The sequence below is a fragment of the Acinonyx jubatus genome, chromosome A1, assembly GCF_027475565.1.
Source record: "Acinonyx jubatus isolate Ajub_Pintada_27869175 chromosome A1, VMU_Ajub_asm_v1.0, whole genome shotgun sequence".
NCBI classification, from domain to species: Eukaryota; Metazoa; Chordata; class Mammalia; order Carnivora; family Felidae; genus Acinonyx; species Acinonyx jubatus.
Window position 1 is genome coordinate 113,593,539 of NC_069380.1, and position 22,535 is coordinate 113,616,073.

Consider the following 22,535-nt stretch of genomic DNA (forward strand, 5'->3'; position numbering starts at 1 on the left):
ACATAAGAGTGAAACCATATGGTATCTGTCTTTCTCTGTATGGCTTATTTCACTTAGCATCACACTCTCCAGTTCCATCCATGTTGCTACAGAAGGCCATATTTCATTTTTTCTCATTGCCACGTAGTATTCCATTGTGTATATAAACCACAATTTCTTTATCCATTCATCAGTTGATGGACATTTAGGCTCTTTCCATAATTTGGCTCTTGTTGAGAGTGCTGCTATAAACATTGGGGTACAAGTGCCCCTATGCATCAGTACTCCTGTATCCCTTGGATAAATTCCTAGCAGTGCTATTGCTGGGTCACAGGGTAGGTCTATTTTTAATTTTCTGAGGAACCTCCACACTGCTTTCCAGAGCGGCTGCACCAATTTGCATTCCCACCAACAGTGCAAGAGGGTTCCCGTTTAGGCAGAGAGGGAATTCAACCTTCTTCCACCTTTTTGTTCCATTTGGGCCTTCAACAGATTGGTTAATTCTTTTTTTTTTTTTTTAATGTTTATTTATTTTGAGAGAGAGAGCGAGCAAGCAGGGTAGGGGGCAGAGAGAGAGGGCGAGGATCCCAAGCAGGCTCTGTGCTGTTAGAGAAGAGCCCAATGTGGGGCTCAAACCCATGAATCGTGAGTTCATGACCTGAGCCTAAATCAGGAGTTGTGTACTTAACCAACTGAGCCACCCAAGTGCCCCCAGATTGGTTAATTCTATGTGACAACTTAACTGGGACACAGGACGCCCTGATACCTGGTTAAGCATTATTACCTACCTGCACTGGCCAGGGAGGAGGGTGTTAGTCAATCCACTTCACTCCATGCACCAATTCAAGTGCCAATCTACTCCATAAACACCCTCACAGACGTATCCAGGTATAACATTTAACCAGATATCTGGACACCCTCTGTGCCAGTCAAGTTGACACCTAAAATTAATTATCACAAATACCTACGAGCTCAGGTAATTGCTCCATCTTCCCTCTCTCTTCACCCTCCAAGGCCAAATAGGCCCTAGGTTTTCCCAATGTTCACACCTCATAGAAAATTACTGTTATGGCCTTTCCACTATCCATTTCCCCTAGCACCAGCTTTGGGGATTTGTCTTGGGGCACTGCTTCAGCATTTATAATCTTACTGGACTGTTAATGAAGACTCCCTCCATTGCTTGGCCAAGGGCTTGACATGTGACCCAAGCTAGGCCAATTAGATGGTCTTTTTCTTAAATCTTGCATGGGGTGACATGAAAAAAGAATTCATCGATCCCCAAGGTGGTACCCTGAAGGGATTATCCCTTAGCCCCAGCTCCCTTGATTTCACTGTCTTGGTTCCTCATCTTTCTAGGATAGCCTCTTCAGTATTTTCTTTGATTCTTTGAGCCATCCTCTTTTCTTTCTAATATAATCATTTTTTGCTTAAGTTAGCTAGCATTTTTCTGTTGCTTACAACTAAACAGTCTTACCTTAAAATTCTACTTTCTTAGAGGAGCTGAGTGGTCTGCTCCTCTAGTGGGCTCATATCTGGAATCTCTGGATTGGATTAAAATCTTTTTTAGTCCTGGAATGAGACAAATGTTTGTCATGTCTCCTCTCAAGAACCCATTCTTTATTGCCTGACTCATCAGGACCCACTCCCAGCCTGACTTCTAGGTCTCTACACTCAGGTCACAGCCTGAAATAGCCACGATTATCTCTCTTGACTCCATATCACAAGTCCTACAGCCAGGTCAGGCTGATCTCCTTGTTATTTCCCCAAAATAGCAAACTCATTCCTATGCTGTGCCTTTGCTCGTGATGTTCTCGGACACCCGATAAGCCATTGGCCCTCTGCTGAGTGTCTGAGCCCCTCTCAGACTTTCAAACCTTAGGCCACATCTTGCCTCTTCCTTTCCCAAGGCTGTGCACTATCAGGCCCACAGCAGCTTCTGGATCAAGCACTTCAATGGGCTCTTTTTGATGTGGGACAGAACAAGTGATTTCTCTGGTCGAGCCTTATTTCTTTGGTAGGCTTAATTCTTTGAGGACTGAGTACAGGCTCCAGGTGTTTTGGTACTTTTCTTGTATGGGCCTCAGCATTGAGCACAAGGCTGGATGTACTGTGGGTACTCATGTTTATTTCTCCAACAGCCCTCATTTGGAAATTGCCTTGGTCCTATAACCTACATTCTTCACTCATTTATCCAACATTTATTAAGCACCTACTAAGTGTGGGTACTATGCTACGCTCTGGAGGTTCACAATGAATAAAACATGGTGAAGGAATTCACAGTCTATGGCCAAGATTTATTGAGAATTAGGTGTAGCAGAATGACATATTGAAAAAATAACTGTCTAGTTTTTTTCAGCTGTAGGCTCACCCCAGAGGAATGAAAGGCATTCCACCACTCCTGAGGGAGAGCCAGAAGTTGTGTCCTTGAGGTTAGGACTTTCTTGACCCCCAGCAGGATTTGTGTGTTTCTACATAGAAAGGAAAATCTGCAAGCAGTGAGTTGCCCAGAAGACAACTTCCACACAGGCTTTCTTAACAGTTTAGGATTGGAGGTTTAATGCTTCCTGGACTGAAAATGGATGAGCCCAACTCAGGTGGGTGAGTTGGAGTTCTCAAGACTAGAAAGGGGAGGAAGGTATTAATTCCATCAGAGCAGGAACCTGAGCTCACATGAGTGCAGGTTCTCTGATGTGGAAGGACCTAGAGGGAAGAATATTTAGGTGAACAAATACATGATAGTAACAGTTTCTATTTTTTACACATTTACTCTATGCCAGGCACTGTGATAAGCACTTTATATATATTTATTTATCTCTCCCAAGAACTCTATCAAGTAAGTACTATTATTTTTTCCATTTTACAGATGAGGCAAAGAAAAATTAAATGAGTTTCCCAGGTTATGGGTCTGAGGATCAAACCCAGGCAATCATTGAGTGCCATACATGACTGTGAGACTGAGCACAGGGACACAGTTTGGGGAGGCTTGGTTAAACTTGTCACAGACAGGATAGAGCTGCCTCAGAACCCCCACCTTCAGGAGTACCTCCACATTCCAGGAAGAAGGCATAGCTGTGGCAACTGGAACAAACCAAGGTCGAGATAATCTTGGAAAGAAGGAGCATTTATCGATCAACTATGGCCAAAGTAATGCTGCATAACAATCACCAAATTTCAGTACACACAGCAATGAACATTTGTTTAGCGTATGTGTTTAGCAACTAGTTGGGAGCTAATTGCTTATAGGGTGGCTTTGGCTGGGATGGTTTTGCTCTTCCCCATGTGTCTTTCATCTTCCTTCCAGGATCAGTAGGCTAGTAGGGGGATGTCCATCTCACGGAGATGGAAGAAGCACAAGAATAACAGCCCCAGTGCACAAGCCTATTTTAAGTCTTTGTTTATGTCAAGTCTGCTAAAATACTCCTTGTCAAAACAAGTCATGTGGCCAAGCCTAGAGTCGAGGGTTGGAGAAACACACTGCCCAAAGGAGCAACCTGCATAGTTACCTGGCAAAGAACGTAGTTGTATAATCCTGTTACCTAGGAGGCAGTGAAGAGATGGAACAATAATCTAGTGTTCCAACAGAACTTAACCTGGACTTAATTTTGATTTAGAGAGACAATGAAATCTTACATTATATCGTGGAGCAGTTCATGCCTGTTACAAAGATAAATTCTATCTTCAGGGACCACAAAACTTGCTATGTGAATATTTAAATGTTTAGTTTTTATTTTAGTGAAAACTTTTTTTTTAATGTTTCTTTATTTATTTTGAGAGAGAGAGCACATACACAAGAGTGAGAGCAGAGGAAGGGCAGAGAAAGGGGGAGAGAATCATATGCAGGCTCCATCCCACCAACCGACAAGACCATGACCTGAGCTGAAACCAAGAGTTGGACACTCAACCTACTGGGCCACTCAGGCACCCCTATTTTAGTGAAAATTGTAAAAATACCTCTTCACAAAAACATTCTTTGGATGGCCTCGTTGCCTTACAATTTTCAAAGTTCCATTGATCACCAAGAGTATCAGCATTTAACTTTTTAAATTTTTTTTTTAACCTTTATGTATTTTTGAGACAGAGACAGAGCATGAACGGGGGAGGGGCAGAGAGAGAGGGAGACACAGAATCCGAAGCAGGCTCCAGGCTCCAAGCCATCAGCCCAGAGCCCGACGTGGGGCTCGAACTCATGGACTGCGAGATCGTGACCTGAGTTGAAGTCGGATGCTTAACCGACTGAGCCACCCAGGCGCCCCTCAGCATTTAACTTTTTAATATAGGTTTTTGAAACTGGGGTCTGTATTTTTAGGAAGCCATGCATTTTCAAGGTTGGAAAACATTAGTGAGAATGATACAAAACAGAGAATGTATACAAGAGGCCCAGATACCGTGCTATAGGGCAGCTCTGGGGCTCAGGACAGGATTTATGGCCTTGCAGGGAAGCAGTGGTGGCACTTAAATAGGTCTTGAAAAATGGCAGGGTGGCGTCCTAGGGATAATTTCCAGGTTCCTTCTCTGTATGGAAATAACCAGATTCCTCATTTCTGGGACTTTTCTAGGTAGGGAGCTCTACCTTCCATATCTGCAAACGTGGAATTTGTTCTTGCATGTTTTTGCATCAGGGCTTTGTCCTTCACCTTCACAGATACGCTGCTAATTATAGCATTTGAAGAGGAGGCTGGGGAGTGTAATGGCTAAGCTCCCTGGCTTTGAAGGCAGGTCAACCAGGGTTCAAATCATGAGTTTGACTATTGCTAGCTCTGGGCCCTTAGGCAAGTTGCTTGAACTCCAGGAGCTAGTTTCCTCCACTGAAGAAGCGAATCTTCATTCTCTAATGGCGTGTTGAAAGATTTACTACTCATCAGTGAAGACTGGGCTTTCTTCATGGGAATATTTTTGACCTCTGATTAAATTTTGTTAATGGTTGTAGGATGATCCGGGTTTCCTATTTTAGGTTGAATCAGTATTAGTAAGTTATATGTGTCAGGCAATTTGTCTATTTCACATATATCTTCAATTTTATTGGTACAAAATTATTCATAATATTCTCTTCATTTCTTTCTGATACCTGAAGCATCCATAACAATATCCCTCTTTTTACTTCTTTTTTTAAATTAAAAAAAATTTTTAATGTTTATTTATTTTTGAGAGAAAGAGAGAGAGAGAAAGACACACACACAGAGCGTGCGCAGGGGAGGGGCAGTGAGAGATAGAGACAGAATCTGAAGTAGGCTCCAGGCTCTGAGTTGTCAGCACAGAGCCCAACGCGGGGCTCAAACTCACAAGCTGTGAGATCATGACCTGAACTGAAATTGGACACTGAACTGATTGAGCCACTCAGGTGCCCCCATCTTTAAAAAAAAAAAAAAAATTAAATCCCTCTTTTTCATTCTGAAATTGTTTATTTTTTTTTTCTTTCAAGTTTTTCTTGGTCACTATCATGAGAAATTCATCGGTTTTCACAGAATTGGCTTTTGGCTTGGCTGATCTTCTCTATTGCATATTTGGTTTCTGTTTCTTCAATTTCTATCTTTTATCTTGCTATTTCCTTCTACATTATTTGAGTTTATTTTGCTGTATTTTTTTTCTAACTTATTAATTTAGCTCATTAATTTTCAATCGTCTTGCTTTCTGACATGTGCATTTAAGGCTCTACATTTACTTTGGAAGCTTAAATGGAAAAGATATACTCAAGTGCGTGGTCCCAAATAGGCACTCAGTAAATATCATCTCTATCATCATCACTGTCCAGGGTCAATTGTTATGAGACTCCCTAGCACAGTTTCTAGCTCTCTTGCTCTCTAAGGTGACATATGTCCCCTGAGTTTTCAACAGCAGACTCTATGAAGACTTATTCTGGGCGACAGATCTCCTCCCTTTTTGGGTTTTGGGGAGACTTCCTCTGGAGGAGAAGGTAGGGCATAGAGAGGGGCATGTGCCTTTGGCCCCATCTTTCTCAGGGAGCTCAGAAGTTCTCTTCCTAAGATGGCTGGCAAGGGCCCAGGCCCATGGAAAGTGTGAATTCTAGCCTGCAGGCCTGTGGCAGATTATATTTTCCAGAATTGGTCCAATATTATCTCCCACCTCACATGCTTTTTTAGACTTTGCTGTTCCCCCGTCAAGAGGCAGAGTATACTTCCCCTCCCTTTGAGTCCTGAGGGCTCCCTTATACATTCTAGATTACAGTGGAAGTAGTGCTGAGAAACTTCCTTGGCTTTGTGATGAGAGGAGATGTAGTTACCACCTTGTTAGCTGAAAAACTCATGTTTAGAGCCCTGAGTCACCACATAGGAAGTCCAACTACCGTGCAATCACCTTGTTGTGAGGAAGCCAGAGCACTTAGAGAGGTCATGTGTAGGCACTCTGGTCTCCAGTCCTAATCTTCAGGTCAGGGTGCCTGGGTGGCTCAGTCTGTTAAGCATCTGACTTGAGCTCAGGTCATAATCTCATGGTTCATGAATTCAAGCCCCACAGCAGACTCTTGGATCCTCTGTCTCCCTCTTTCTGCCTCTCTCTTCCTCTTTCTCTCTCTCTCTCTTTCTCTTTCTCTCCCCCAAATAAATAAATAAATAAATAATAAAAATCTTAAAAAAAAAACAAAACTGTACTGATCTTCAAGTCAATCCAGCCCAAGCACCAGATATGTGAGTAAATGAGCCTTTGGGGATTCTAGCCCCGAACTGTTGAGAGACCCATATCCTTTTAATCTTATCAGCTGAGCCCTCAGACATTGAGAAACAGAAACAACCATCCCCACACTGTGCTCCATCCAAATTCTTGATCCAGAGAATGATAAACATAAAAAAAATGATTGTTTTGAGCTCTAAGCTTTTTGCTACACAGCAATAGATAACTGGAACAAGTGCTCATTATCTCCTCTGGCACCTCACTGCTCCACCACACGCCTTCCACCTCCATCATGCTCTGTTGAATGCTTTGGATTTCCCACTTCGGTCCGAGCAGAGCCTGCAGAAACAGCATAGCAGAGGTCTTTTGCGTGAGTCCTGTGGGAGAATACTGGAAATGGAGATTCTGTGATTCTATCAATTTGTCTAAACTGAGCTCTCCTAAAACCTTTGGTTCCCAACTTTTCCATGTGATAAGATTTCCTATATCTCATTTAAAAGGCTGGGCATCTCCCATGTAATGTTGGTTGTCCTTGGAGTGTGGCTTTATAACATAGCTCCCGTCTATGGAGACCTTACTAAGTGCTGAGCACTATACTGAGTATTTTACATACATTATCCTCCTGAACCTAATAACAAAGCTTGTGCTCAGGTTCTAGCTCACAGGGTTCCTAATAACCGCCTCAGTGGTAGAGCAGTTTTATATTTGAGAGAGAAACAGACAGACAGACAGAGAGAGCTAGGGAGAGGCAGAGAGAGCAGGAGACACAGAATCCGAAGCAGACTCCAGGCTCTGAACTGTCAGTACAGAACCTGATGCGGGGCTTGAACTTAGGGATCGTGAGATCATGACCTGAGTGGAAGTCAGACACTTAACTGACTGAGCCACCCAGGTGCCCAATTGTCCTCATTTCTGATCTTGCTCTTCTAACCTCAGGGCTGATAGTGTGATTTCCTGCAATCACTAATCTTTGGATAACCTCATCTCCCTCTTTTTGCTCCTCTAGCCCTTCCCACATGTTTGTTACCAATTCCTCAAACTAAATTCCTCCTACTGGAAAAATCTAGAGTGATTTCTGATTTTTCCTGAGTGTCTTTTGACGGATATACTTGGCTTTACAAAACTTCGTATAACCTAAGCTTTATTCAACTCTCCAACCTCATCTCCAGTCATTCTCCATCCTGCTCATCAAGCTTCAGCCACACCTATCTCCTTTCTCTTCCTCAAATAACTGCAGCCTTTCCTTGCCTTGGGGCCTTTGCACCTGTCATTCCTAATGCTTGGAAGGCTTTTCCTCCAGCACTTTGCAAAGCTGGCTCCTTCCCATGCCTCGAGTCTCAGCATAAATGTCAGCTTTGCCGAGCATCCCTCTCTGACTAGAACTTAGTGTGAGCTTACCCCTCACCTAAGTACTCTTATCACATCACTCTTTAATTGTCTCCACAGCACTTATTACTAGCTGACCTTATCATGCTGATCTATTCCTTAACTTGTTTATTGTCTGCTGATTTATTCCTTAACTTGTTTATTATCTTTTTTGCAGACTAAAATGAAACTCTGAAGGGGCAGACAGCTTGTCTGTCTTGTTTATTACTGTACCAGGGCTGGCACGGAGTTGATACTTAATATATATTTTTGAGTGAATGAATGATGGAGTGAGTGATGTGCAAGCCTCTACTCAGGCCTGAGATATGCCTGGCCCCTGCTGATATGTTTAACATTGGAGGTTACCCAAGGGAGAGGTCTCCCTGCCTCCCTTGAGGCAGGACCACCAAGGTTTCTGCCCAGCAACAGGGCCCTGAGCTCCACTTGTGCAGGCACCTCCTGGGCAGTGGGAGGCTTCCCTGTGGCTTTGCCTCTGTCTTCTGGCATGTTCTAGTCAGCCTGTTTCTTTCCATGCTTCCAGCAGGCTGCAGGGCATTAATGATTAAAAGTGCAAACCTGCCCAGGGCCAGTATCAATTAGACCACATGCCCACAATGTAGGCAGCTCATTAACTCCAATAAGCTAGGACCCCCTCTCAGAAAGCTTTTGCATCCGTGTACCACAGGTGATAACTATAAAGAAAAAACAAGATTGTTGAAAATTAATTTTACTGATCATTACATTCTTATCAAACAATAAGAAGCAGAAAGTTTCTGTTACATAAACATGTAACTGAAACCACTGCTATAATAACAAGCTGAATCCAAAAAAAATGCAATGAAATTCATACTGTAATACAACTCTAAAGAGCCATTATATTTTTCTTTGAAGAAATTATGGCAAAATAAATTATGGTATCTTACTCTGTACAAAACAAAACAAAAACTCATTTTACTGCTATTGTGGAATAGAGTAGCCAGCAGGATGAAGCTTTCTTTGCAAGGTTGGATTTTCCACCAGGTCATCTTGTCCATCTCCCTGCCTCTGGGGAGACCTCTTTTTTTGTTTTAAAATCTTTAGTTTGGGGGTATCCTCTGGATACCAGGCTAGCTGATGCAGGCAAAGGAAACACACAGAAGTCACATAGAAACCTTTATAAGAACACTGGGAGTACAATTTCCAACAAAGTTTGAAAAAGGCATTGGGAGAAGCTGAGTCTGGGATAGGACCTGGGTATGACCAAGCCAAGAAGGGCAGAAGAGTCTAGCCAAAGGCTGGCCTGCCCTGGACTCATTTACCAGCAACTGCATGCCCTTTCCCAGTCCAGGAACCCCTGGCTGGGCAGGTGGATGGGGTGGGGATGAGAGCCTCTGAACGCTCCTGGAGGCCGGCAGGCATAGTCACTTTGCCATCTTTCTATTATTTGTTCCCAATTCCTCTACATTAGGTTAACTAAACCATTCACCATTCCTTGTCTAAGTTTCCCACTTTCCCTCTTCTGTGGCTTTCTCATGCTGTTCCTCTGCTAGAATGCCCTCTCTTCTTCTGTACCCATCTAGATCCTCTGGTATTGTTCAATACTCAGCCCTAAAGCCACTTCCTCCAAGATGCCTTCTCTGATCTTTCCCCTTTGAACTCCTAATGCCTTCATCAAGGACTCTGATCACTTTCTCTTGTATAATGAGCATTTATGTGCTTGTACCCCTTTGTAATGATTATATTATCTTCCCCAGTTGTTCACTTCTCTCTATAAAAGTACTGTGAATCACTATGCATTGCGATGTTAGTTTCAAGTCCTCCCCATGGAAGCAGGATACTTACCTTGTTGCAATCAGATTTGGTCATGTGACTTGCTGGCCAATCAAATGGCAATAGAAGTGATCAGAGCAGAAGCTTTAGGAGCCATCACAGTATCCTCTTTATCCTGTGCCACAGAATGGCATGTCCTATCCTAGAGTGAAAAAGACGCTTGGAGCTGAGCCAAAGCTCACCTGAAGCTGAGGAGCAAGAAATAAAGCCCTGCTGTTTATAAACTACAAAGATTTTGTGTTGTTTGTTACCACAACAAAGCTAACCTGAACTAACAAAGCTTTCCTGAACTTCAAGCTCCTTGGGGCAGATCACATCGTATTCATGATTTGTCTCCTCTCCTTCGTAAACCTGGCACAGAGCTAGGGTCACTTAGAGGCTTAAGTAAATGTTTACTGAGTGAGCAAATAAGTAAACAAACCTATCATTTACTGAGCGCCCCTGTAAGAATCCCTGACCTGGTATAGTGCTCTGCAGTTCACAGTGTGGTTTTACAGACACTGTTTCCGTGGGTCTCAGAACAACCCTGTGAGAGCAGTGAGGGAGAGTGGACATCTGCTACTTTTTGTCTGCCTCACATCCCAGTTAGCGTCTGTCCAATATCTCCTATTCCGCTTGATTCTGCTGGGACTTCTAGGGGTATAAGAGTAGTCCCTCTAGTCCCAGGGGTAGACATGTGACCCAGGTCTGCCCAATCCCAGGATCTCATCCTCTGGATACAGTGACTGGACCAGAGACAGGCATATGCCCTGAATAGGGCCAATCAGAACCCTTTCCTGAGAGGAGGTGCAGACCCAGAAGAAAGGCGTCTAGAGAGAGTTCCATGGGAAATCTCAAGAGAACACTCACTGTTCTGTAGTCTTCCCATATTTATTCAACATGATCAAAGCTTCTACCTCATAACTTCTGTCTCTTCAAACATCTTTCACTCTCTTCATCCCTCACTTTCAGCTGATGACCTTGCCTCATCCCTCATGGAGAAAAGAAAAGCACTTTGAAGTGCTTCCTCATTTTCCTGGCACCAGCTCTACTTCCCTACCTGTATGTGTCCTCCATGATTTGCCTTCCCTCTTTATATAGTGGATTGAGTGTCTCTGCTTCCATCACTAGAAGAACATGTTCAATATCATACAAACATTCTCTAATATATTCCAGCTTTACAACATAAACAACCCTCCCATTACCCACATTTCCCTCTGTTGTCACCCAGTTTTTCTATGTGTCATGGAAAAACTTTTTGAATTTGAAAGAGTTGTGTATAGCTGCTGTCTGACTTTCTCCCTCAACATCCTCTCTTCAGCCCCTCCGGGTGAGCTTCCATCCCCACTGCTCCACTGAAATTAATCGTGTTGGCATCACCACTGGTCTGCATGCTGCTGGGTCTGAGAGCCACGTCTCAGCAAGGTTGACCGCTACTTCCATCTTGAAACTTCTCTCCTCTTAGTTTCTTGGACACCACATTCTCCTGGTTTTCTACCTCACTGACCACTTCTTCTCAGTCTTCTATGCCGGCTCCTTCTCTTCCACAAACCACTAAATATTGGACAGCCCCAGAGCTCAACCTAGTACCCCTTCTATTCTCTATCTACATCTAGTCCCTAGGCTGGTTTTCTATGACTGCCAAATTAATATCTCCAAAGCAGACCTCTCCTCTGAACGTCATCCTTATATACCTATCGGCCCACTTAACATCCCCTTTCACGAGGCTTTATAGGTTGAATTGTCTCCCCAAAATATATGTTGAAGTCCTAACCTCTTGTACCTATGAATATGACCTTTTTTGGAAATAAGGTCTTTGCAGATATAATCAAGTTAAGATTAGGTCATAATGGGTTAGGGTGGCACTACAGTCAGTATGACTGGCATCCTTATAAGAAGAGGAGAAGACATAAAGACAAGAGACACACAGGGAGAATGCTTTGTGAATACAGAGGCAGATATTGGAATGATGTATCCATAGGCCATGGATTGCTGGCAATGCGAAGATCTAGGAGAGAGACATGGAACAGATTCTTCCTCAGAGCAGCCAGAAGGAACCAACCTTACTGACGCCTTGGTTTCAGACTTCAGACCTCCAGAACTGTGAGAGGATACATTTCTGTTGTTTTAAACCACTCAATTTGTGGTCATTTATTACAGCAACCCTAAGAAACTGCTACTACATCTAATCAGCATCTCAAATTTAATGTGATCAGAATAGAACTCTTATCCCCACCCATGCCCTAATCCATTCCTCCCCTAGCCTTTCCCCTAAACCCTCCTTCCACCCTGACCCCTGGCCTCCTTTCCATATAGTAACCAGAGTTTTCTTGTTTTTTTGTTTCAGGTTTTTATTTAAATTCTAGTTAGTTAGCATATAGTGTAATAATGATTTCAGGAATAGAATGTGATTCATCATTTTCATATAACACCCCAGTACTCATCCCAACAAGTGCCCTCCTTAATGCCCATCATAAATCTAGCCCTTCCCCCCACCCACCTCCTGCCATCAACCCTGTTTGTTCTCTATAGTTGAGAGTCTCTTATGATTTGCTTCCCTTTCTTTTTCCCCTTCCCCTATGTTCATCTGGTTTGTTTCTTAAATTCGTCATATGAGTAAAATCATATGGTGTTTGTATTTCTCTGACTGATTTGTTTTGCTTAGCATAATACACTCTAGCTCCATCCACGCCGTTACAAATGGCAAGATTTCATTCATTTTTTTACATTTTTTTTTAAACTTTAGAGACCACATCCACATGAATAGGGGAAAGGGGCAGAGAGAGAGAGAGAGAGAGAGAGAGAGAGAGAGAGAGAGAGAATCTTAAGCAAGCTCTGTGCTCAGTGTAGAGCCAGACGCAGGGCTTGATCCCATGACCCTGGGATCCTGACCTGAGCCAAAATTAAGAGTTGGTTGCTCAATCGACTGAGCCACTCAGGTGCCCCAAGATTTCATTCTTTTTGATCCCTGAGTAATATTCTACTGTCTATATGAACCACATCTTCTTTATCCATTCATCAGTCAATGGACATTTGGGCTCTTTCCTTACTTTGGCTTTGTTGACAATGCTACTATAAACATCGGGGTGCATGTGTCCCCTCAAATCAGTATTTTTGTATCCTTTGGGTAAATACCTAGTAGTACAGTTACTGGGTTATAGGATAGTTTTGTTTTTAACTTTTTGAGGAACCTCCACACTGTTCTCCAGAGTAGCTGCACCTGTTGGTGTACATTCCCAGCAACAGTGTAAGAGGTTCCCCTTTCTCTACATCCTGGCCAACAGCTGTTGTTTCCTGTGTTGTTAATTTTAGCTATTCTGACTGATTCGAGGTGGTTCTCATTGTACTTTTGATTTGTATTTCCCTAATGATGAGTAATGTTGAGCATTTTTCGTGTGTCCATCAGCCACCTGGATGTTCTCTTTGGAAAAAAGTCTATTCATGTCTTCTGCCCATTTCTTCACTGGATTATTTGTTTTTTGGGTGTTGAGTTTTGGTAAGTTCTTTATAGATTTTGGATACTAACCCTTCATCAGATATGTCATTTGCAAATATCTTCTCCCATTTTGTAGATTGCCTTTTAGTTTTGTTGATTGTTTCCTTTGCTGTGCAGAAGCTTTTTATCTTGATGAAGTCCCAATAGTTCATTTTTGCTTTTGTTTTCCTTGTCTCCAGAGGCGACCAGTGTTCTTTTTAAAACATAAGTTAGGTGATCTCTGTTGTTTCAAACCCTTCAAAGGCTTTCCACAGTCCTTTGAATGCAATAAAAGTTCCATATCTTGGCCTACAAGATCCTTGGTGATCTGGCCCCTGCATCCTCTTGGTTGTCATCTCTTATTGTTCTTTTCTTGGCTCACTGCTCTCCACCCACACTGGCTCCTTTCTGTTTCTTGAACAAACTCATTCATCACTTGGGACTTTTGCACTGAGTATTTGCTCTGTCTGGAGCATAGATGTGTCCAAATTGACCTTTCCCGACCACCTAACATAAAGAGGACCCAGTCTCTAAGTGTTAGTTCCTTCATGGGAGAGCATGTTTCTGTGTGTTGAGTCCATGGCTCCAGTCCCTGTAACCTTGGCTCTGGGCTTCCTTTGACCCTCTGATTAGAATTCTCCCAAGTCTGTGAATCAGTGCATTCAGTTTTTGTTTAAGAATTTGTGAGAGGGGCACCTGGATGGCTCAGTCAGTTGAGCGTCCGACTTCGGCTCAGGTCATGATCTCGTGGTTTGTGAGTTTGAGTCCCGTGTTGAGCTCTGTGCTGTGACAGTTCGGAGCCTGGAGCCCAATTCGGATTTTGTGTCTCCCTCTCTCTCTGCCCCTTCCCCGCTTGTGCTCTCTCAAAAATGAATAAACGTTAAAAAAATTTTAAAAAAAAGAGAATTTGAGAGAGATTTCTGACACTTTCAGTAGAAAGTCCTACCTAATCAAAAGCTAAGCCTAGTCTCTACAAAGGACCCCATCCCAAGGAACAATGTTTGTTTGTACAGGCCCTTCCTGTGCAAGAAGCCCTGCTGGCTTTAGATTAGCATCTTCAAACTTTCTTTTTTTTCTTTTTAAAAAAAAATCGTTTTTGCCATCTTCCAACTTTCTATCCTGTGATAGGAAAAGGCTGTTTCCAGCTTCTACCAAGAGAAGAGGGAAGCTGAGCTCACAGTTATCTACTAAATGTCTTCACCCCACCAACCAGCTGTCAGAGTTTCCCTGACCCTTGTCTCCTTGCAGAGTGAGGAGGAAGCAGAGCAAGATGGAAGAATGTAGAGAGAAAGGAGCCTCGGGGATGTGTCCGTGTGATCTGCAGTTTGCTACCAACCCCAAAGTGTTGAAAAGAGCTCTGTAGCACCTTGTGATGATGATCACAATTGCATTTACTGGGCATATTCTGGATGCCAAGCACCATGTTAGGACTTTAATAATAATAGCTCATCAACTGCTACCGTTAGGGGAGTGCGGTCTCTGGACCAGGCACAGTGCTAGGCGCTCTAGAAACTGTAGAACACCTATTTCTCACATTTTTCTGAGGTAGATATTGCTATCCCCACCCAACAGATGTAGAAACAGATTCAGTGAGCAGAAGGGACTTGCCAGGTGGTTTCTACTGCAAAGCTGTGATCTTCCTTCTGCATGGCATTGCCTCTTTGCTAAACCTCCTGCCACCTGATTCCCAGAGTAAGAACAACCTGTGACTCACTGCAGGTACTAGGACCTGCAACTCTCCTGTTTCAGCCAGTGAGTCACCAGAATGAGGACCTGCACCCCAGGAATCTGACCCCAAGGAGCTGTCTCCAGCCCTTTTTCGGCAGTGCTTTGGAGGAAGATATTAAAGCCTGAGTCACTTCCCTGGGAACTTCCTTGCAGAGACTGTCCCCAGAAGAAGATATTGCAGGATTCTGAGCTGGACTGTGCAGGAGGCTGATTCCTGCCAACCACCAGAGGTGATGTGCCTCTGCCTGTTCACGTCACTGCAGCAAGGGTAGGCTTGGAGCAGTGTCCCAGCAGGAGCTTCTCCAGATGCGGACAGGCCTGGTCAGGAGCTGCTGGGGTGAGACAAGTACCATGTATAGTAGGCCCCTGGGGGTGGAGGTCTGGGAAGGGCATGGAGTGGGCATATGACACCAAGAAAATGATTCTTAAGGCCTCCTCCTAGGGGCCTACACAGAATGGCAATCTGAGATTCTGTGGGTCAGGGTTGAGGCCATATTAGTGAAAGGCCTTCAGCCTGACCCCCCTGTAGAGGACAGTGAGGCCACTGGTGTGAGCACATGCCATGGCCAAGAACTCAGCAGGGATTTGGCAGGCAAGTGTCAGGAGCCACAGGCTGGATATTGGCACAGACCTGAGTGTCCAGAGAGAGCCCTACATGGCATGTTGGATGGAAGACTTTTAGGGACCTGGATTCCAGCCTCCTTATTGAACAGATGTAGAAACCACAGCCCTGGTAGGGGAGGTGAGCTGCTTCAGGTCCCATAGCAAATCAGTAATAGAGCTGGCACCTCCCACATCCTGTACCTCCAGGTGAGAAAGTCCCCATCTCTTCCTTGCTCTAACACTAAAAATAGGACAGGAAATACAGGAGGGGAGCAGTATTTAGCATGGCTGCTTTGGGAGGGCCCCTGTGTTTGAGCCCATGTGATGTCCCCTGAGTATCCCTGGAAAGCCAAGTTGGCATTCCGAGTTGTGTGGGTGTGGTTCACTCTTGTGCCAGTCACACACCAGCCCACCTCCAAACACAGAAGGGTGTTCCCCAAACCCTCTGGGCACAGCGTCTTTGCCTGTGATTTTCCTCTGATGATATCTTGTTTTGCCAACTAAATTAAGACTATGACAGAGAACAGAGACTACCTCTAGCAGTTTAGTTCAATTAAGATTTCACATCAACAAATTAAAATGCATTCTCACCGTCTGCAAAGTAAATCTGCCTGCATTTAGAAGGAGGCTCTGACATTTGCTGTTCAGACACCTTAGCCAATGTGAGCTGCATGTCAAAAAGGACCCACCCCTTCTGGGACTGGTTTGGGGGTGTAGAGCCAGGGCTCGTCTCCAGGGACCTACTGCTCTGGGCCAGGTCTTCCCAGTCATGAGTCTGAGGACTAGGCTGAAACTCCAGTAAAGTTTTCACTGGTTCTCTGTAAAATGATAAAAACAAGAAGAATGTAGTCACATTTACCATAAATCTAAACCAGTGCCAACTAAAGGACTATCAACGAATACTTCTTTTTTTTTTAATGTTTTAATTTTATTTTTGAGAGAGAGAGAGAGAGAGAGAGACAGAATGTGAGCAGGGGAGGGGCAGAGAGGGGCAGAGACACAGAATCTGAAGCATGATCCATGCTGTGAGCCATCAGCACAGAGCCCGATGTGGGGCTTGAACTCTCAAACTGCAAGATCATGACCTGAGCCAAAGTTGTCACTTAACTGACTGAGCCACCCAGGCATCCCAACAATGCCATAATTCATTGGTAACTCTTCAAGGGACCGAGGATACACCAATGAACAAAACAGACCAAAATCCTGGCTCTTCTAGAGCTTTCTTCTGTGGGGGAAAGACAGACAATAGACAATACAAATGGATGAAATGCACAATCAGTTAGAGAGTGAGAACAGCTATGGGGAAAAAATAAAAGTAGGACAGAGGATAGGGAGTACAGAGGGCAAAAGGATTTGTAATTTTATTTTATTTTTTAAATATTTTTTTTTAATGTTTAATTATTTTTGAGAAAGTGAGAGAGTGAGCAGAGGGATGAGGTGGGGGGTGGGGTGCAGAAGATTTGAAGCGGGCTCTGTGCTGACAGCAGAAAGACTGATGTGGGGCTTGAACTCATGAATTATGAGATCATGACCTGAGCTGAAGTCAGATGCTTAACCAACTAAGCCATCCACATGCCCCAGGATTTATAATTTTATTTTATTTTTTTTCAGGATTTATAATTTTAAATAGGGAATTTGGGAAGGTCTCCACGAGAAGGTGACAATTGAGTCAAGTCCTGGAAATGTGGGGAGTGATTGATGTAGATTTGGGAGGTGTGGGAGGCAGCACTTAGGGCAGGGAGTGCAACGGCTACTGGGGGATTGGTGGGTGTGTGTATGGCGAATGCTGAATGAGCAGGAGCCAGGAAGAGGAGAGGATGTTGGAGCAACAGGGCTGGAGGCCTGGAGGCCATTGTACAGCCTTCAGATGATTCTCTTACTGAACAGGAAGCCAGCACAGGGTTGGAGCAGAGAAGAGGCTTTGTTTTCAAAATGAACAGGATGGCTGTGGCTGCTCTGTGGAGCACAGACAGAAGGAAGGCAAGGCTGGGACCAGGGAGAAGACCCAACAGGAGACTATTGTGTTACCTGAAGTGAGTTATGGTGATGGCCAGAGTGACAGCTGAGGAACTGAGGGGCACATCGGCTCAAAATACTTGATACCAGTAAGCATTTAAGGGCAGCAGCCCCTTGAGATCTTTGCCAAGTGCCGAATCTGTGCCACTATTAAAGCCCTCAAGTCCTTAGTAGTGGCACATAGACTGTCCACAATGTGGTCTCCAAAAAGTGGACGTTTTCCTCTGTGAAATTAGATGGATGATATTTTCTTTCTATACAAGGCAGGTAAAGAGTGTTTTCTTCATGAATATTGGAACAGAATTAGAATGGAAGTCCCATGAGGGCAGGTACTGTGCCCACATCCTGTTCTCAGATCTTCCCCAGCACCTATTTCAAGGGCCAGGACATGAGTACCCCCAAAATACTTGTTGAATGAGTGAATAAGCACCCTTTCTCCCACATTTTAGGTAGGAATTAAAACATTAAATAAACTCGGAAAATGTTACCTTAAAAATAACTCAGAGGGCTTTTTAAAAATGTTTATGTATTTATTTTGAGAAAGAGAGAGGAAGAGAGAGAGAAAGACAGAGACAGCGTGAGTGGGGGATGGGCAATGAGAGAGGGAGAGAGAGAATCCCAAGCAGGCTCTGAGCTGTCAGTGCAGAGCCGGATGTGGGGCTTGATCCCACAAACCATAAGATCATGACCTGAGCAAAAATCAAGAGTCAGACACTTAATGCCCAGGTACCCCAGAGGGCTATTTGTAGGTAGAGTTTTTCATTTTTGTTTTGTTTTCTCTAAATATAAAGAATTGTGGGGGCACCTGGTTGGCTCAGTTGGTGGAGCATGCAATTCTTGATCTCAGGGTTGTGAGTTCGAGTCCCACATTGGGTACAGAGATTACTTAAAAAAAAAAAATCTTAAAAAAAAAAAAAGAATTGTCATTACATAGATTAGGTTTTTGCTTCTAAAGGATTTGGGTAACTTAGGGGTTGTTTCTTGGTCTATCCCTTCCTCTTCTTTTCTGTTTCCGTTCTCCCACTTCCTCTGTAATCTGAATTGGCCGTCATGTAAAACCAAGTAGAGTTTTATGCTTCCTGTTTCTACTATTTAAAGTGGGTAAGTGGAATGTTTTTGATTTCTATCTCTTAGAAAAACCCAAGAAGTAAATTAAATTCTTTTTTACTTGTGTAACTTTCAATTGATTTTTCTCTCACTGTGTGTCAGCATTTCCACTTTCTGAGGCTCAGAAGTTGATACCACTTCCTGGTGAGAAGGAAAACACACCCAACATGCTACTCTGAACTGCCTACCACTTCAGACTTCTCCCCTATTTAACTTGCATCGTAATTTGCATAGATCTACATATGTTATGCAATCATCCTACTCTCTTACATTTATGCCTAAAATAATTTTTGCTTTTATGGTGTTTTTCTTCTCTGCTGCCTTCTTCATTTCTTACTGGTCTTGAGATTGAGATTTTTGTGAGAGGAATCAATGAAAGGTCAAAGAGACAGATACACTACCCAAACAGCCATAGAGGAGAGAAAGACTAGGGAGCAGCATGGTGAAATTGTCTCTTATTAATTCCCCAAATGTTCACTGTGCACCTACTATGTACTAGGCTATGTGCCAGGTGCTAGGAATACAGCAGTGAGCAAGCCAGGCACAGTTCTTAGTCACATGGAGCTCATGTTCTATTGAGGAAAAGAGACAATAAACAAGTAAACACATAAATAAACACATAATTTTTAATACTAATACGTGCTAAAATGAAAACATAGTGACTGGAAAACTGGTTTAGATTGGGTAGTTCATAGAAAGCCATTCTGGAAGTGACATTTGAGCTGAGGCCTGAAGTAATAAGGAGGTTGGAACAGTTTCCCAGACAGTGGGAACAGCCTTGAAATGAGAATGAGCTTGGAGAGCGTGAGGAACAGAAAGGAATTTTATCATTTAGCATTCTTTTAATGGGAATAAAGAGAAGTAGCCACAATTCAAAATGGCACAATAAGAAGAAATTTTATTACCTCACGTAAAGAAGCCTGGGAGCAGGATGGGTAGGGTTCCTAAGGATGTTTTTTTTTTTTTCTTTTAATGTTGATTTTTGAGAGAGAGAGAATACCCATGCGCAAGTGGGGGAAGGACAGAAAGAGGGAGACAGAGGATCCAAAGCAGGCTCCATGTTGACAGCAGAGAGCACTCTGTGGGTGGGGCTCGAACCCATGGAACTGCAAGATCATGACCTGAGCCAAAGTCAGATTCTTAATGGACTGAGCCACCCAGGCACCCCTAAGGGTGGTTAATTTAGGAAATGAACATCACTTAGGGCCAAAATACTGCCTTCTTTCTGCTCAGCCATCCTCTTGTGCTGACTTTTTCTAGATGCCAAGATGGCTGCCAAAATTCCAACTCTGTACAACTTCCTCATCCTCAGCGAACAGAGGCAGAGAGAAGAGGGCTAACCTTTTCCTTTTCAGAACAGGGAAGCTCTTCCCCTTTCTCTGTGCAGATTTCCCTTCACATGTCATAACAGCAAAATTTCACCACATGGCCATCCCCAAACTGGTCATTTTAGGGGATGAATGACTCAGATTTGTTGAGAGTTGGGCAGGAGAACAACATACCTTCTAATGAACTTCATTGAAGTACCAATGCTCCCAATTTCTGGCAAAAACCAGGCTTCTGAGAGTGAAACTAGGCTTATGTGAGGAAGGAAGAAGTGGGGAATGGTTGACTGTAAGTTGGTGCTCAAGAATATACGCCTCAGGAGGCCAGTGTGGCCAGAGCGCTAGTATAGAGGTGATGTAGATGGAATTGAGGAAATGCAGAGTCTGTTTTAGGTTCTTCAAATGTAATTTTTCAGAACCATGTTAGTCTCTATAGGCCTTATCCCATTTTGCACCAATTACCCCTTCCAGCACGGTCCCTACCCCTGGCCCTCAGGTATCAGACACTGACTCTAATGCTAGTTGATGATACTGGGTAAGTCAGTTCTTTTTCTTAAGTCTTAGTTTCGTTATCTACAGACATGACACGACAATATTTGTCCTGCTGGTGTGTCAGGGAGGTTGTAAAGATCAAATGGCAGAATATCTGCATGTCCTTTGACGTGTGCCATAGTTATTATTATTGCTATTAGTGTCATTCATCTTCCAAGAGAAACAAAGGGGTTTTAAATTCTGAACAGTCACATCCTCCAGCTTCCTGGGAAGGGACAGCTGTCATTTTGGAAAGCTGTGTACTCTAAGAAGGTATGGGGGACAGCCTTGGGCACCCTTTTGCTCTTTGTTCCCCTTGATCTTTCCTCTACATCACCAACACCCTCTTCCCCACCAACAGCTTTTTGTGCTTCACCTCAGAGATGTCCTTAGAAATAAGCTGGGCTGATGTCTGATGTCCAATACAATGCAAGCTAAAGCTGGCTGAGTTATTATCTTTTTTCCTTGATAAAAAGAGTGAATGTATTTTCATTACTGGCAGAGTGCTTTTAGCCGGTGCGGACAATTAAGCCTTGGAAATGTAGCAATCCATTTCACACTGAGAAGAGATTTGAGGGATGACTTTCAGCAAACACCCAGGCCCTGGAGGGACCAAAAATGTGGCCACTGTGCCCAACAATAAAAAGCTATAGAGTCTTTGTGGTAATAAAGTAAAGCAACTCCCCACTGTCCCCAGGCACTTTGCCCCATAGAGGTATGCTGCTGTTGGTCGTGCTGTGGGCATGAGAGCTGTGAACCTGACACTTTCCACGCATACCTCCAGACCCTTCTCAGCCATCCTCCTCTTGGTTCTTCCTGGGGGAAGGCCGGCAGGGAGGAGTTCCATATTATGGGCAGTGGCTTCTACCAAATGTTACCTTTTAGGTTCAGACACTCTGCATGACTTTTCTTCATGATCTTTTGATCATCTCCCTCATCTCTCAAGTTAGAACCAATGTCCAAAGCACCAGATCTCTGAGACCAACAGGTTGTCCATTCCAAAGCTACTGGATCAGTGGAGCTGCTCTCCTCCAGGGCATGGCAACTCTCCTCCCTCCTTCCCACACTTCTTTCTTTTTTCTGCTGTTTGGTTCCTTCTTTCTTAAATGATCAATTAGCAACTTTCATTTCCAACCCCTAGAAGCAGAGGTGAGATGACCACTCCCCATCTTCCCTGTCCCAACCCAAAGTGAAGGAAAGGGTCTTAAGCTGCAGATTCTTGGAAGCAACAAATTTGCTTGTAGTATGGCTTATCTGGCTACACATCTGTCTCTTCACTTATACTTAGATCAGCTGGGGCCACCTCCATCTCTGCCTCTTCTGCAGCCAGCCCAGTGCCTGGGATAGGCAGCTCTCCTGATGTTTGACAAATGAGTCAATGAATGAACAAAACCACCTATGGGTTTGTTTATTTCTCATGGCTTTATCTTTTTGTTCTGTCCAGCACCCACAGCTCCCCTCATTATAACTTTATAATTAGAAATTACTTCTGAGATGCAGGGACTGAGTATCAGTGGAATGATAGCAATCTGGTCTATTATTACAATTTTTTTTCTTAAACCACTTAAGCTCTACTTTCCCTCCTGTTTACCGTTAGAAGGGATCCCTAATCAGTTGTGAACTTTTGCCTGCCTGGAGGAAGTAAGAGGAGAGGGATGAGGTGGTTGTCCAAGCTTATTATCTTCTCCATTACTCAGGCGTGTTCCCCGGAGCTTTTGCATGATTTTATTTTAATGCTGTTGGGTCTCCAGCTCAGCCAGGCCAAAAAAGGAGGTGGGGAAACCAGGGAGGAGCTGATGGAAAAATAAATGCCCTGAAGGTTCATGATGATCTGACCATGGCTTTAATATGAAGCAAATTTCTCTAACCTACTTTCCTACACTCAGCATTTCTGCTAGAAATAATTTGTAATTATCAAACTCCAGTTAGGCTAGAAGGCTCCTTGCAAAAGACTTTGATGTGATTAGGGAAAGGCTTGGAAATATAATTTGCAT

General features: G+C 43.6%; 1 long non-coding RNA gene across 1 annotated transcript; it reads right to left on the reverse strand.

The window, feature by feature from the left end:
* Positions 1-4,021: 4,021 nt before the first annotated feature.
* LOC128315329 (uncharacterized) lies at positions 4,022-12,020 on the reverse strand. Its single transcript, XR_008298053.1, has 3 exons — positions 10,627-12,020; positions 9,790-9,965; positions 4,022-8,660 (listed from the first exon to the last, which is right to left on the reverse strand). It is a non-coding gene; the product is annotated as an uncharacterized LOC128315329 (long non-coding RNA).
* Positions 12,021-22,535: the final 10,515 nt, after the last annotated feature.